Genomic DNA, 15,407 nt, shown 5'->3' with positions numbered 1-15,407 from the left:
AGTCCCGGGTTGAGCCACCAACCGGGACTAAAGAGGTATACCAACGGTTTCCACCACTACGGCAGGCCACGTGTTAGGCCTTTAGTCCCGGGTTGAGCCACCAACCGGGACTAAAGGGGGATACGAACGGTTGCCACCACCACTGCCCACCGCGTAGCCCTTTAGTCCCGGTTTGGGACACGAACCGGGACTAAAGGCTCCTTACGGGCCGGGACTAAAGCCTCGAGGGAGGCATTGAGAATTGGGGCGACGTGGTCGGGCCTTTAGTCCCGGCCCAGAGGCAGGCCGAGACTAAAGGGTCCCGGCCAAAGGCCCGTTTTCCACTAGTGTAATATGTTACGGTCCAGGGCACAGATTGTTAATATGTCATTTTTGTCGTCGAGTAAGTTCAAGCCCTTAAGATGATGATCTAAATTTCATAGTGTCAGTTTCATATTTGATAAGAGTGCACCTGATGGTGTTCTTTATAACTGAAGTAGATCATAATCATTATGTGTAAAGAGCATTTCAAAATGTTGTTCAGTAAATCATTATAATTAGAAGTATGCCTATTTGTAGCATACTGTAGTGAGGTAGTGCCACTTCAAAGTATCAAATATACCTTATGTTCATATAAATTTTCCTTTATATTTAATACATCTCATGCCTTGCACGATCAATTTAGTGCGCCCAAGTAAATTATTTCCGTTGTTCCATTGTAACTACATTAAAGATAAATATGATATCATATAGTAATCCACGAAGGTATTCGGTGTGCTCTCTTCTTTGGTTGAAAATTGCTTCCCGTCCATTGCATAAGGTGTAGACATATCATAGTACTTTTGCTGAAGTCGTAAAAAATTATTTCCACTACATAATTTCTACATAAAACATCTAGTGCTTTATATTGGCATACTCGCCTTTCGTTGATGACATAATTTGCTAAGAAAACTAAATAACATTTATTTTCTATACAGAATGGTTCGTCCAGCGGGTAAATGTGTGTACTATGTCCTGAACACAACAAAATAATGTGAATTTTGTATGGATTTCAAGCCACCAACTTTTTTTGGTCGTCTTTCCATTTCCACATAGTGATTAGCTACACTATTTCTCGCCAATTAGAAAGTACTGAACTATTTCTTCTTACACCGTTTCTTTACTTTCTACTATATGTAGTGAGTTGGTAAAAAATAAAATATACATTTGTCACATTGTCAAACTATGGCGCGGCGAGGAGGACGGCGCGGCGCGCGACGAGGAGGAGGGCGGCGCGCGGCGAGGAGGACGGCGACGGCGAGGAGGACGACGGCGACAGCGAAGAGGACGGCAGGCGGCGGCGAGCAGGACGGCGGGCAGCCTGACGGCATCGTCGAGTTCGTCGTTGTGCCACGCCGGCGAGGAGAACGAGAGGAAGAAGAAGAGAAATGGACGATTTGTGTTGGAATTTTTTGAAGTCCCGCTTATATAGGTGGATCTTTAGTCCCGGTGCGTGGCTCGAACCGGGACTAAAGACCCCCTTTAGTCCCGGGTGGAGCCACGACCCGGGACTGAAGGCCCTTTTTCGGGCAGACCAGAAGGCGGGAAGCAGGGGCCTTTAGTCCCGGTGCGTGGCTCTAGCCGGGACTAAAGGGGGTCTTTAGTCCCGAGGCGTGGCTCCACCCGGGACTAAAGCCCCTCCTCGGCTGCACGATAAGTTTAGTCCCACCTCGCCCAGCGAGGGGGACTAACACTTGTTTATAAGCCCCGTCGCAGCTTCTCCATCGAGCTCCTCTCTAAAGCACGCTTACGACCCTAAACTCACTGAAAATTGAAACTATATTCGAAATTATGGAGAAAATTCAACCTGAATTCAAAGTGAGTTCACTTTGAATTTAGGTTGAATTTTCTGTATAAATTCTCATATAGTTTCAATTTTTTTCTATTTTCAAAATTAATTATTTTGACTATCCAAACTATTATCTATTTTGTTATTTTCAATTAAAAACTATGTTTATTAAAAATTCTTTTTGCATATTTGAGAATTTGACAAAACTATGATAATGAAAAGTGTTTGAAATTGAATAAATAATTCAAAACTATTTTCTATTTTCAAAAGTAATTATTTTGAGTATCCAAACTATTAACTATTTTGTTATTTTCTTTTAAAAACTATGTTTATTAAAATTCTTTTTGCATATTTGAGAATTTGACAAAACTATGATAATGAAAAGTGTTTGAAATTGAATAAATAATTCAAAACTATTTTCTATTTTCAAAAGTAATTATTTTGGCTATCCAAACTATTAACTATTTTGTTATTTTCAATTAAAAACTATGTTTATTAAAATTCTTTTTGCATATTTGAGAATTTGACAAAACTATGATAATGAAAAGTGTTTGAAATTGAATAAATAATTCAAAACTATTTTCTATTTTCAAAAGTAATAATTTTGACTATCCAAACTATTAACTATTTTGCAATTTTCAATTAAAAACTATGTTTATTAAAATTCTTTTTGCATATTTGAGAATTTGACAAAACTATGATAATGAAAAGTGTTTGAAATTGAATAAATAATGCAAAACTATTTTCTATTTTCAAAAGAAATTATTTTGACTATCCAAACTATTAACTTATTTTTTTTCAGCTAGTTGACCCTGAAATTGAAAAGCATTACAAATGAACTCTGAAAATATTGAAAGTTGGCATGCTATCATCATTTCACCCACATAGCATGTGTTAGAAAGTTGAGAGGGCTACGACAAAAACTAGATGCACTTCGTGTACAAAACGGACAATCTCTCTCGAAGTATAAGGGTTTCAAACGAGAACTCATCTCTTACAAAGGGATTTCATTTTTTTGAACTTATTTGAACTCCATACTTTTTGTGTGTTCAAAATGCACCATTCAAAGGCACATCACAAAATTTCAACAATTTCTGACTTCATTTGGTATTCTTCGTGCATTTACTTTTTTTTTTGAGCTAGTTGACCCTGAAATTGAAAAGCACTACAAATGAAGTCTAAAAATGTTGAAAGTTGGCATGCTATCAGAATTTCACCCACATAGCATGTGTAAAAAAGTTGAGAGGGCTACGACAAAAACTGGATGCACTTCGTGTACAAAACGGACAATCTCTCTCGAAGTATGAGCGTTCCGAGCGAGAACTCATCTCTTACAAAGGGATTTCATTTTTTTCTGAACTTATTTGAACTCCATACTTTTTGTGTGTTCAAAATGCACCATTCAAAGGCACATCACAAAATTTCAACAATTTCTGACTTCATTTGGTATTCTTCGTGCATTTACTTTTTTTTGAGCTAGTTGACCCTGAAATTGAAAAGCACTACAAATGAACTCTGAAAAAGTTGAAAGTTGGCATGTTATCATCATTTCACCCACATAGCATGTGCGAGAAAGTTGAGAGGGTTACGTTAAAAACCGGATGCACTTCGTGTACAAAACGGACAATCTCTCTCGAAGTATCAGCGTTTCGAAAGAGAACTCATCTCTTACAAAGGGATTTCATTTTTTTGAACTTATTTGAACTCCATACTTTTTGTGTGTTTAAAATGCACCATTCAAAGGCACATCACAAAATTTCAACAATTTCTGACTTCATTTGGTATTCTTCGTGCATTTACTTTTTTTTTGAGCTAGTTGATCCTGAAATTGAAAAGCACTACAAATGAACTCTGAAAAAGTTGAAAGTTGGCATGCTATCATCATTTCACCCACATAGCATGTGCGAGAAAGTTGAGAGGGTTACGTTAAAAACTGGATGCACTTCGCGTACAAAATGGACAATCTCTTTCGAAGTAGAAGCGACCCCCACAATAAGAGACGACATTCTTCTTCTCTCATATATGGTGGACACGAGCTCACCTGATTTTTCAACCGTCGATGATGGTCGCTACTCCTACTTCCCCTAGTGCATAACCAATATCTAGCACAAGGAGAAGAAGGAGAGACGACCCCCCACAGCAACAGTCGACATTCTTCTTCTCTCATCTATGGTGGACACTCCCTCACCTGATTTTTTGACCGTCGATGATGGTCGCTATTCCTTCTTTCCCTAATGCATAACAAATATCTAGCACAAGGAGAAGAAGGAAAAGCGACCCCCACAACAAAAGTGGTTCCGCGGCACGCCACGTGGTTCCGCTGCACGCCACGTGGGACTAATGGTTTTTCATTTTTAAATGACTGTTTTAATCAAAAACAGATCTGTTACAAAAGGGATTTCATTTTTTGAACTTATTTAAACTTTAGACTTTTTGTATATATATGTGGTCGAAATGCATGATACCATGAAGTTAGAAAGGGCTAAACCATTCAAAAGTAGCAAATGAAGTTAGAAAGGGCTAAACCATTCAAATTTGGAAACTATAATGGCACAAACAGAAACTAGACATATATAAATTGGTCCAAGCAATACATGATACTAGTCCAAACAGTACGTAATAATAGCTACCATAGATATATATACAAGTGTTCGACGTTGAGAACACTACTCGTCTGAATCGTCTGAATCAGAATGTCCACCTTCCTCGAGGTGACGCTGGCCATAGTTGACGACTCGAATCTTGCGGTACAACTCGTACGAAACGTATGCATCTTTTGCTGCATACTCAATGTTGATACGATCAAGTGGGGACTTCTCCCAAAGTTTGTGCTGAGACTTTGGGAAACTGGTCTTCATATCACCATATTCGTCGTCGATCAAGGCAACTGCCATATGAGCCATCGAAGTCCTGACATGTCGAAGCCTGAATATCGTTTGGAGATCAATGAGGCAACTAGTTGGTATCTCAATACCGAAGTTGTACCTCATCTTTGGCTTGTCGTTCGTTATGTCAACGGTAACAAAAGTGATGCCGCTGCAAAGGAAGTCCATGAGTTCTGGACAATGCTTGTCACTACTGCAACAGAAACAAATTAAAATGGAACAAATGTTACATACTGCTGCAATAAGGAAACATGTTTCACTACAACTAAAGAGAAAATTATCTTTAGGATTCAAATAGAACATATGCAATGGAACCTAGAGAGATCACTATAGCTATGCAATGGAACCTAGAGAGATCACTAGCTATATGCAATTTTCATGACTATGACATATCATATTGCTATCCAATGGAACCTAGAGAGATCACTAGCTATATGCAATTTTCATAACCTTGGATCAAAGAACACCGCATAAAATTGTATCACTACAAATATGATTTCAATGGAACATATTGAACCAATCAGATTTTTTAGATTGTGGAACACTATTCCAATCAGATTGTGTTCCCTTCAACTAATCAAAAAAAAATCACTACAACTATTTGAAGCGAACCAACTATGATTCCAATGAACATATTAAACACTAGTTGATTCTAATACGATTTTTCAGATTATGGAACACTATTCCAATCAGATTGTGTTCCCCTTCAACTAATTAAAATTGTTTCACTGCAACTATTTGAAGGGAACCAACTATGATTCCAATGGAACATATTAAACACTAGTTGATTCTAATACGATTTTTCAGATTATGGAACACTATTCCAATTAGATTGTGTTCCCCTTCAACTAATCAAAATTGTTTCACTACAACTATTTGAAGGGAACCAACTATGATTGAAACAAATAAACTTACAATGTCATTATCTTCGATCAAAGAAAGCCTCAACACTTACCTCGCCCATTGGAGGATCAAGACATGGTGTTTGAAGCATAGTTGGATGACGGAAACACCGCGTTGATCGGCCGTGTACTCCAGATCAAGCCCCAAGAACTTCTCATGATCCATTGCGGCGTCAAGCCATCGTTCCTTCAACTTTTCAAGAAAAAACGACATCTCCCTGCTCTCGTTCGTGTACACGACATCAAGCATGGTCGTGCCATGTGCGAGCACCTCTTCAAAGCGAGTTGACATGCTGGAAGAAGAGAAGGGAAGAAGAGAGGAGAAGAACAGAGAACGAGAGCAAGAGAGAAGAAGAAACAGAGAAATGGCGACTCTGCCTCGGTTCGTGCTTTTCATCGCCCGAAACGACGCGGGATGCAAACCGTTTGGGCCTTTAGTCCCGGGTTGAGCCACCAACCGGGACTAAAGAGGTATACCAACGGTTTCCACCACTACGGCAGGCCACGTGTTAGGCCTTTAGTCCCGGGTTGAGCCACCAACCGGGACTAAAGGGGGATACGAACGGTTGCCACCACCACTGCCCACCGCGTAGCCCTTTAGTCCCGGTTTGGGACACGAACCGGGACTAAAGGCTCCTTACGGGCCGGGACTAAAGCCTCGAGGGAGGCATTGAGAATTGGGGCGACGTGGTCGGGCCTTTAGTCCCGGCCCAGAGGCAGGCCGAGACTAAAGGGTCCCGGCCAAAGGCCCGTTTTCCACTAGTGTAATATGTTACGGTCCAGGGCACAGATTGTTAATATGTCATTTTTGTCGTCGAGTAAGTTCAAGCCCTTAAGATGATGATCTAAATTTCATAGTGTCAGTTTCATATTTGATAAGAGTGCACCTGATGGTGTTCTTTATAACTGAAGTAGATCATAATCATTATGTGTAAAGAGCATTTCAAAATGTTGTTCAGTAAATCATTATAATTAGAAGTATGCCTATTTGTAGCATACTGTAGTGAGGTAGTGCCACTTCAAAGTATCAAATATACCTTATGTTCATATAAATTTTCCTTTATATTTAATACATCTCATGCCTTGCACGATCAATTTAGTGCGCCCAAGTAAATTATTTCCGTTGTTCCATTGTAACTACATTAAAGATAAATATGATATCATATAGTAATCCACGAAGGTATTCGGTGTGCTCTCTTCTTTGGTTGAAAATTGCTTCCCGTCCATTGCATAAGGTGTAGACATATCATAGTACTTTTGCTGAAGTCGTAAAAAATTATTTCCACTACATAATTTCTACATAAAACATCTAGTGCTTTATATTGGCATACTCGCCTTTCGTTGATGACATAATTTGCTAAGAAAACTAAATAACATTTATTTTCTATACAGAATGGTTCGTCCAGCGGGTAAATGTGTGTACTATGTCCTGAACACAACAAAATAATGTGAATTTTGTATGGATTTCAAGCCACCAACTTTTTTTGGTCGTCTTTCCATTTCCACATAGTGATTAGCTACACTATTTCTCGCCAATTAGAAAGTACTGAACTATTTCTTCTTACACCGTTTCTTTACTTTCTACTATATGTAGTGAGTTGGTAAAAAATAAAATATACATTTGTCACATTGTCAAACTATGGGTTTACTCCAGAACATTTCCTTTCTCATGTATTAGGTTGCTAGGCAAAACCATAACAGCTACAATACAATACAATTCCTTTCTTTACTTTCTTTACATTTGTCACATTGTCAAACTATGGGTTTACTCCAGAACATTTCCTTTCTTTACTTTTTTTATTTGGCATGTGGAGTTATCGAATTCATATCCTATGTGGATATAAGGATGGATTTAATTGGGTCAGGCACACTTTGGTGGGGATTACGAGTACAAGGGGATGCTTCATCAAAGATCATAGTTGTTGGTACAAAATATAAGGCGAACATTGGAAATTAATTCAGATCATTGTAACAGAAAAAATGATTCCCTCGCGTCACCTCCAGGGGGTAACTCGGCCGCCCTAGCCGCCGCCGCCCTCGACCTCCCTCCTCCCCTGCTTCCTCGCCGCTTCCTCCCTTCTTCATGAGGGATCCTCTGGCAGAGCTGTGACGGCGCCCCTAGGCATACGACATGGAGGTGGAGTTTGTGCACTCGGGCAGCGCCCCGATGGGATCCTGGCGGCGCTGCGGGGCTGGCGGCGGTGGATCTGGGGTTCCCCACCCCAGATCGGTTCTCCTCTGGGTGGCGGGCTCCGGCGTTGTCCGACAACCCTAAGCGGTGGTGGGCGCGCGTGTTGACTGTCCTCCTTGATAGATGTGATTGGCGGCGGCAGGAGGCGTTGGTGTGCTGCTGGATCTAAAAAAGGTGGTGGCACCACCCCCTTAGTCAGGGATGACAGCCAGGTGGTGGGTCCTTGTGGCGTCGCCGGTGGCGGCGGATCTTGGGATTCCGCTCCCGGGGACATCGCAGGATGTGGTGGCCCGTCCAGGAGAGATGGGTTTTTCGAACAGATCTGGGTGAAAGCTTGCTTTTGTCTACTACCAAGACCAGCGATGGCGGCACTGTCTACATCGTTCCCTTCCTAAAGGCATCATCGAGGAGAAGTTCAAGGCCACTCTCTGCTACCCCTGTGGGAAAACCTAGATCAGTAGATCGGATGACGACGGCGCTCTGGTGTCGTTTCCCCCTTGGAGGCGTCATTCATGGACGTACACACGGGCTCGAGGGACCATTGGTCGGCATCTACGGTGGAGCGGTGTTCCCTCTGACACATCGATGTCGTGGAGTCACGGCGGCGAGGTGCAGCAAAGTCTCGACGACGGATGCGTGATGACGAGCGCGTATAGGGAGGAGATGATGGCTGGCGCCGTGGGGGCATCGACGGCAGGCCTTGCAAGGTCGATGCGTCAGTATCATTTCTGAAGAAGGATTGATGGAAGGTGGTGGCGACGACCTACGAGGGTGCGTCGGACCGGTTTGTGCCCCTGGCCCGGTATGTGGCTCGGTCGGGGCCTCCGTCTTTAGATGTTAAGTCAGGGTATGTGGCTCACACTTTCTGCACCCATTCATCATTGGATAGGAGTAGTGACTGATGTTGCCAAGAGGGCAGCTTCAGACATATTGATGTATTGGTTTGTAAGATCTTTATGAATAATTAATAAAGTGGTTGCATGCATCTTCCAGATGCACATGCCGGGGGTCATCCTCCTTTTCTGAAAAAACAGAAACACATCAATTCTTTGCCAATGAGTATTTCCAAAATTGGAGTATATGCAAAATCACTATTTTTGTCTTTGCCCCATTAGATATTTACAACCATTTTATCGGGGATAAAATGAAGTGATAAACCTATATTAGTGGAAAATATTATTTCCTTTGTGAAGAAGAGACAAGATGGGAAAGACCATTGGAGTTACTAATTTTTTTATGAACTACTAGCTCTACTTTGAGGAATGTATCGCTTTTGTGAAAACTTCATCGTACCTATGAGACAATATTTGTCTATACATATATTTCGGGTGGAAACCTACACCTTTTAGGCCTGATATACACCTTTATTAATGCAAATTCGATCGAACTCAGAACAACTAATTAATCATGTTCTCTGCATGCGTGTGTCATCCATTATATACGTATATTATACATATCTAATGCAATAGAAGAATTCTTTAGAATCTACACGAGAAATTTGTTCATGAAAGGACGATGCTTCTTTCTCCTATCTATTATAGGTTGATTTTTTCACTTACATAAATTAAATCTTCAAGCCCTATGCCTCTGGCTTTCTACTATTGTATCCATTTTGAGAAAATGTGACGAAACCCTAACGTTCAGAACTATGACAAATAGTTCATGTACTTCTACTTTAGTAGTCATGTTTCAGTAAGGGGGCACAAATCTACACTCTCCCAAATTGTGGTAAGCTGCCTTTTTCAATTTATACACCGTAAAAACTTTTCACATTTTATTACAGCGGATGTTATTGCAAATTGACCTCAAAAGCGTACAACACTAGATGCGAACTTTGCATATTCATTATAAAATGTTTTTAATAATTTGTTTATTTTGTCATTACCACAACAAGAGGTTCATTAGCTTCTCCAATATACGGTTTGTGATGGGATCAAACATTTATGTGTTACATGTTATCTAATAAATCTTCATACAACATATTTTACTTTATTGGCACCCATCTGCTCTTCTGTCTGTGGAATGGAATTATAATCGGTTCAAAATAGGAAATTATTACATTTGGTAAGAAGTGTGGAGAGCAAATAAAAGCACACTAACTTTTGTTTGACGGTTCACTGATATTATTAAATATGACAAGACAAAAACTACACACGTATTGTTTTTGTTTTGAAAGTAGAACTGTACATGTTAGAAATTAATATATGTGTACATTTATTTCATTTATGTATATTTATGTGTGTGTGTGTGTGTGGTTGTGTGTGTGTGTATTCAAATTAGAAGAAATCAAAAGACTGGAGGTTGTGATGGTTTCAAAATAATATTCATATAGTTAAAGTGTCTAATATTTAGTTAATGATTCAAAGTGGGTAATCATGGATAACTGTTACATATTCTTAATTAGAACATTGAAAGCATATCTACAAGAGCGGGGTGGTAATAAGTTCTAATACTTTTGCAAATTATTTGTTTATAGTCAAATATTTAACTTCTATCAACGTCAAATCGATAAGTTGGTAAATTGTGGTTCGCTTTAAATACTAAATTATAACAGATATTTCTTTCAGTTTGTGCATATACAATGTAATGCAAAGGTCACTAAAGGTTGATAAACTCATTATCTATTATATCTTAGTGGACCACCAAATTAGACTATATAATGTCAGTAAGAAGGAACTTAGTGAAAGAACATAGTTATTTTGTACAATGAAAAGTAGATGATAACTTAATATGTCAAGATAATAAATATTTGAATATATTTTCCTATATTCTTATGGAAAAATATTTGTAAAAGGAAACGAAATTAAAATATAATTATTATGCATCTTTTTTAATGCTAGCCCATGCTAGTGCACGGGTTGACGACTAGTGTTACTAATTCTTTGACATTCATCCCAAGAGACGACAAACTTACGAGCACCTTTGAAAAGAGGCCAATAAAATCTAGACTTTAATACCTTGTGCGCAGTTCTATCTCCCGTATGGTGTCGTGATATGTCTCCAACGTATCTATAATTTTTGATGGTTCCATGCTATTATCTTGTCAACTTTGGATGTTTTGAATGCATGAATATGTTATTTTATATCTTTTTTTGGGACTAACCTATTAACTCAGTCCCAAGTGCTAGTTCATGTTTTTCCCGTGTTTTTGACCTTTTTCATAGGAGAATATTAAACGGAGTCCAAACGGAATAAAAGTTGCGGAATGATTTTTTCCATAACAGAAGACACGCATGAAACTTGAGAACCAAGGCAGGGGACAAGCCACCCAGGCCCGACCTAGGTGGGGTCGGGCCTAGCAGGCTTGTGGGCCCCCTGTGGCTCCCCTGCCCTACTTCTTCCACCTATAAATTCTCCAAAAATAACTTTGGCAATTCCTACAACAATGCTCATGGAAATTACAATAAATTATCCTCTGATCTAGAGAGTAATATTAAAGAGTTTATCAACTCGCAAAAGATTTTCAATGCATCCATAGAAGAAAAAATGCTCAAAATTAATGACTTGGCTAGGACCGTTGATAGAATGTCTCTTGATGTCGATTCTTTTAAATTGAGATGTGCTCCTCCCAAGATTGATATGGATGAAACATTGAAAGCTATGCGTGTTTCCATGAATGAGAGTAACGAAAGAACCGCCCAAATTCGTGCTAGACATGAATGGCTTAAGAAGGCGTGTTCTCGTGATGAGAATCACGAAGATCTTAAAGTGCTTGGTGTGACTCCCATTGAATCCTTGTTTTCTAATGTCAAACCTAATTATGATGGGGCTGGATATGAATCCACTTTGGTTGAGAAACGCCCCAATGATTCAGAGTCTATCTATCTTGATGCTAAAAGCATTGAAAGTGGAGTAGAGGATATCAAAACTTTGAGTAGTAATGAAATTACTACTTTGGATTTCAAGGAATTAAATTATGATAGTTGCTCTTTGATTTAATGTATTTCCTTGATGCACTCCATGCTAAACTCTCCACACGCTTATAGCCAAAATAAGGCCTTTACCGATCATATCGTCGATGCTATGATGAAATGTCTTGAAGAGAAACTTGAGTTGGAAGTTTCTATTCCTAGAAAACTTCATATGAGTGGGAACCTACTATCAAAATCAAGATTAAAAACTATGAATGCAATGCTTTGTGTGATTTGGGTGCTAGTGTTTCCACTATTCCAAAGTCTTTATGTGATGTTCTAGGCTTCAATGAGATTGATGAGTGCTCTCTTAATTTGCATCTTGCGGATTCTACTGTTAAGAAACCTATGGGAAGGATCAATGATGTTCTTACTATTGCAAATAGGAACTATGTACCCGTAGATTTCATTGTGCTTGATATTGATTGCAATCCGACATGTCCTATCATTCTTGGTAGACCTTTCCTAAGGACTATTGGTGCTGTCATCGATATGAAGGAAGGGAATATTAGATTTCAATTTCCATTAAAGAAGGGCATGTAACATTTTCCTAGAAAGAAAATAAGATTGCCTTATGAATCAATGATGAGGGATACTTATGGTTTGAGCACCAAAGACGACGATACTTGATTCTATCGCCTTATGCCTAGCTAAGGGCGTTAAACAATAGCGCTTGTTGGGAGGCAACCCAATGAATTTATCTTTGCTTTTTGCTTTCTGTTTTGTTGTGTCCACACCATCATAATTCTGTTACGATTGTGTTCTTTGTGTTTCTTTTTGTGTTTCTGCCAAGTAAAACCTTTATGACTAGTTCTGGTGATGGTTGTTTGATCTTGCTGAAAAAGACAGAAACTTTGTGCTCACAAATTATTTTTAATTCCTATCCAGAAAGAGGTTTTGAGTTGATTCTTTTTTCTGCTGGTCGATATACCAATTTCCCTAATTGTCAAAAGTTTTCAGAATTTTTAAGATACCAGAAGTATACAAAGTATACAGATTGCTACACACTAGTCTCTTTTTGACACATTCTGTTTTTGTTGTGTTGATTGCTTATTTTGATGAAACTATGGATAGTATCGGGGGGTACTAGTCATGGAAAAGTGAGCATACAGTAATCTAACACCAATATAAATATAAATCAAGTTTACTACAGTACCTAAAGAGTGGTGGTTTGTTTTCTTATGCTAATGATATCACGAGTTTCTGTTTATGTTTTGTGTTGTGAAGCTTTCAAGTTTTGGGTGATGTTCTCATGGACAATGGGATAAAGAGTGGAAAGAGCTCAAGCTTGGGGATGCCCAAGGCATCCCAAGCCAAATTCAAGGACACCAAAAAGCCTAAGCTTGGGGATGCCCCGGGAAGGCATCCCCTCTTTCGTCTTCAATCCATCGGTAACGTTACTTGGAGCTATATTTTTATTTACCACATGATATGTGTTTTGCTTGGAGCATCGTGTATTTTAGGAGTATTTTCTTTTTGTTGTGTCACAATCATCCTTGCTGCACACCTTTTTGAGAGGGACATGCACTCATCGTGAATTTGCTAGAATACTCATTGAGCTTCACTTATATCTTTTGAGCTATATAATTTTGCTCTAGTGATTCACCTAAATCTTCGTAGAGCACGGCGGTGTCATATTTTGAAGAAATAAAAACTCTCGATCTTCACTTATATCTTTTTGGGAGTGCTCTCTCTCAGTAACTTGGTAATTGGCGTGTGCTATGAAAGTAGTCTTAAAGATGACAGGCATCCAAAGAGGATATAATAAAAACTTCCATATTCAAGTGCATTGATTAGTAAGAGAAGTTTGATTCCTCACAATTAGTTTTGAGACATGGATTTGGTAATATTAGAGTTATGTTAGTAGGGTGTTGTGAATCTAGAAATATTTGCGTTGAAGTTAGTGATTCCCGTAGCATGCACGTATGGTGAACCGCTATGTTAGGAAGTCGGAGCATAATTGATTTATTGATTGTCATCCTTTGTGTGGCGGTTGGGATCACGCGATGGTTAACACCTACCAAACCTTCCCCTAGGAGTATGCGTTTAGCACTTTGTTTCGATTACTAATAAAACTTTCGCAAAAAGTATATGAGTTCTTCATGAATAATGTGATTCCATGGTATAGATGCACTTTCACCTTCCACCATTGCTAGCCTCTCTAGTGCCGCGCAACTTTTGCCGGTGCACAAACCCGCCATATACCTTCCTCAAAACAGCCACCATACCTACCTATATGGCATTTTCATAGCCATTCCGGGATATATTGCCATGCAACTCCCACCATTCCGTCTCATGACTTGTGCCGTCACTTTCATATTGCCATTGCATGATCGTAAGATAGCTAGCGAGATGTTTCAACGTCATACGCTAAGCTAGATCGTTGCACATCCCAGTACACTGCCGGAGGCATTTCCTATAGAGTCATCATTGTACTAAGTATTGAGTTGTGAGTAAATAAAAGTGTGATGATCATCATTATTAGAGCATTGTTCCAGGCGAGGAAAAAAAAAGAGGCCAAAGATGCCCACCAAAAAATGTGAGAAGAGGCCAAAGAGCCCAAACAAAACAAAAAGAGAGAGAAAAAGAGAGAAGGGACAATGCTACTATCTTTTTCCACACTTGTTCTTCAAAATAGCACCATGTTCTTGATGATAGAGAGTCTCTTGTTTTGACACTTCCATATACTAGTGGGAATCTTCATTATATAACTTGGCTTGTATATTCCAATGATGGGCTTCCTCAAAATTGCCCTAGGTCTTCGTGAGCAAGCAAGTTTGGTGCACACCCACTAGTTCTCCTTTTGAGCTTTCACACACTTATAGCTCTCGTGCGTCCGTTGCATGGTAATTCCTACTCATTCACATTGATATCTATTGATAGGCATCTCCATAGCCCATTAATACACCAAGTCAATGTGACCATCTCCTCCTTTTTGCCTCACAACCTCCACCACACTCTATTCCACCTATAGTGATATATCCATGGCTCACGCTCATGTATTGCGTGAGAGTTGAAAAAGTTTGAGAAAGTAAGAGTGCGAAAACAATTACTTGGCCAATAACGGGGTTGTGCATGATTTAAATTCGTTGTGTGGGGATGATGGAGCATAGCCAGACTATAAGATTTTGTAGGGATAACTTTCTTTGGCCTTGTTATTTCAAAAGTTCATGATCACTTTGCTAGTTTGCTTGAAGTATTATTGTTTTCATGTCAATAGTAAACTATTGTTTTGAATCTTACGGATCTGAACATTCATGCCACAAGAAAGAAGTTACAAAGGACAAATATGTTAGGTAGCATTCCACATCAAAAATTCAGTCTTTATCACTTCCCTACTCGAGGACAAGTAGGAGTTAAGCTTGGGGATGTTTGATATGTCTCCAACGTATCTATAACATTTGATGGTTCCATGCTATTATCTTGTCAACTTTGGATGTTTTCTATGCATGAATATGCTATTTTATATCTTTTTTGGGACTAACCTATTAACTCAGTGCCAAATGCCAGTTCGTGTTTTTCCGTGTTTTTGACCTTTTTCATAGGAGAATATTAAATGGAGTCCAAACGGAATAAAACCTGCGGAATGATTTTTTCCATAACAGAAGACACGCACGAAACTTGAGAACCAAGGCAGGGGACCTCGGAGGAGGTCACAAGCCAGCCAGGCCCGGACTAGGTGGGGCCGGGCCTAGCAGGCTTGTGGGCCCC

The sequence above is a fragment of the Hordeum vulgare genome, chromosome 7H (assembly GCF_904849725.1).
Source record: "Hordeum vulgare subsp. vulgare chromosome 7H, MorexV3_pseudomolecules_assembly, whole genome shotgun sequence".
Lineage (NCBI taxonomy): Eukaryota > Viridiplantae > Streptophyta > Magnoliopsida > Poales > Poaceae > Hordeum > Hordeum vulgare.
This window is presented reverse-complemented; position numbering follows the sequence as displayed.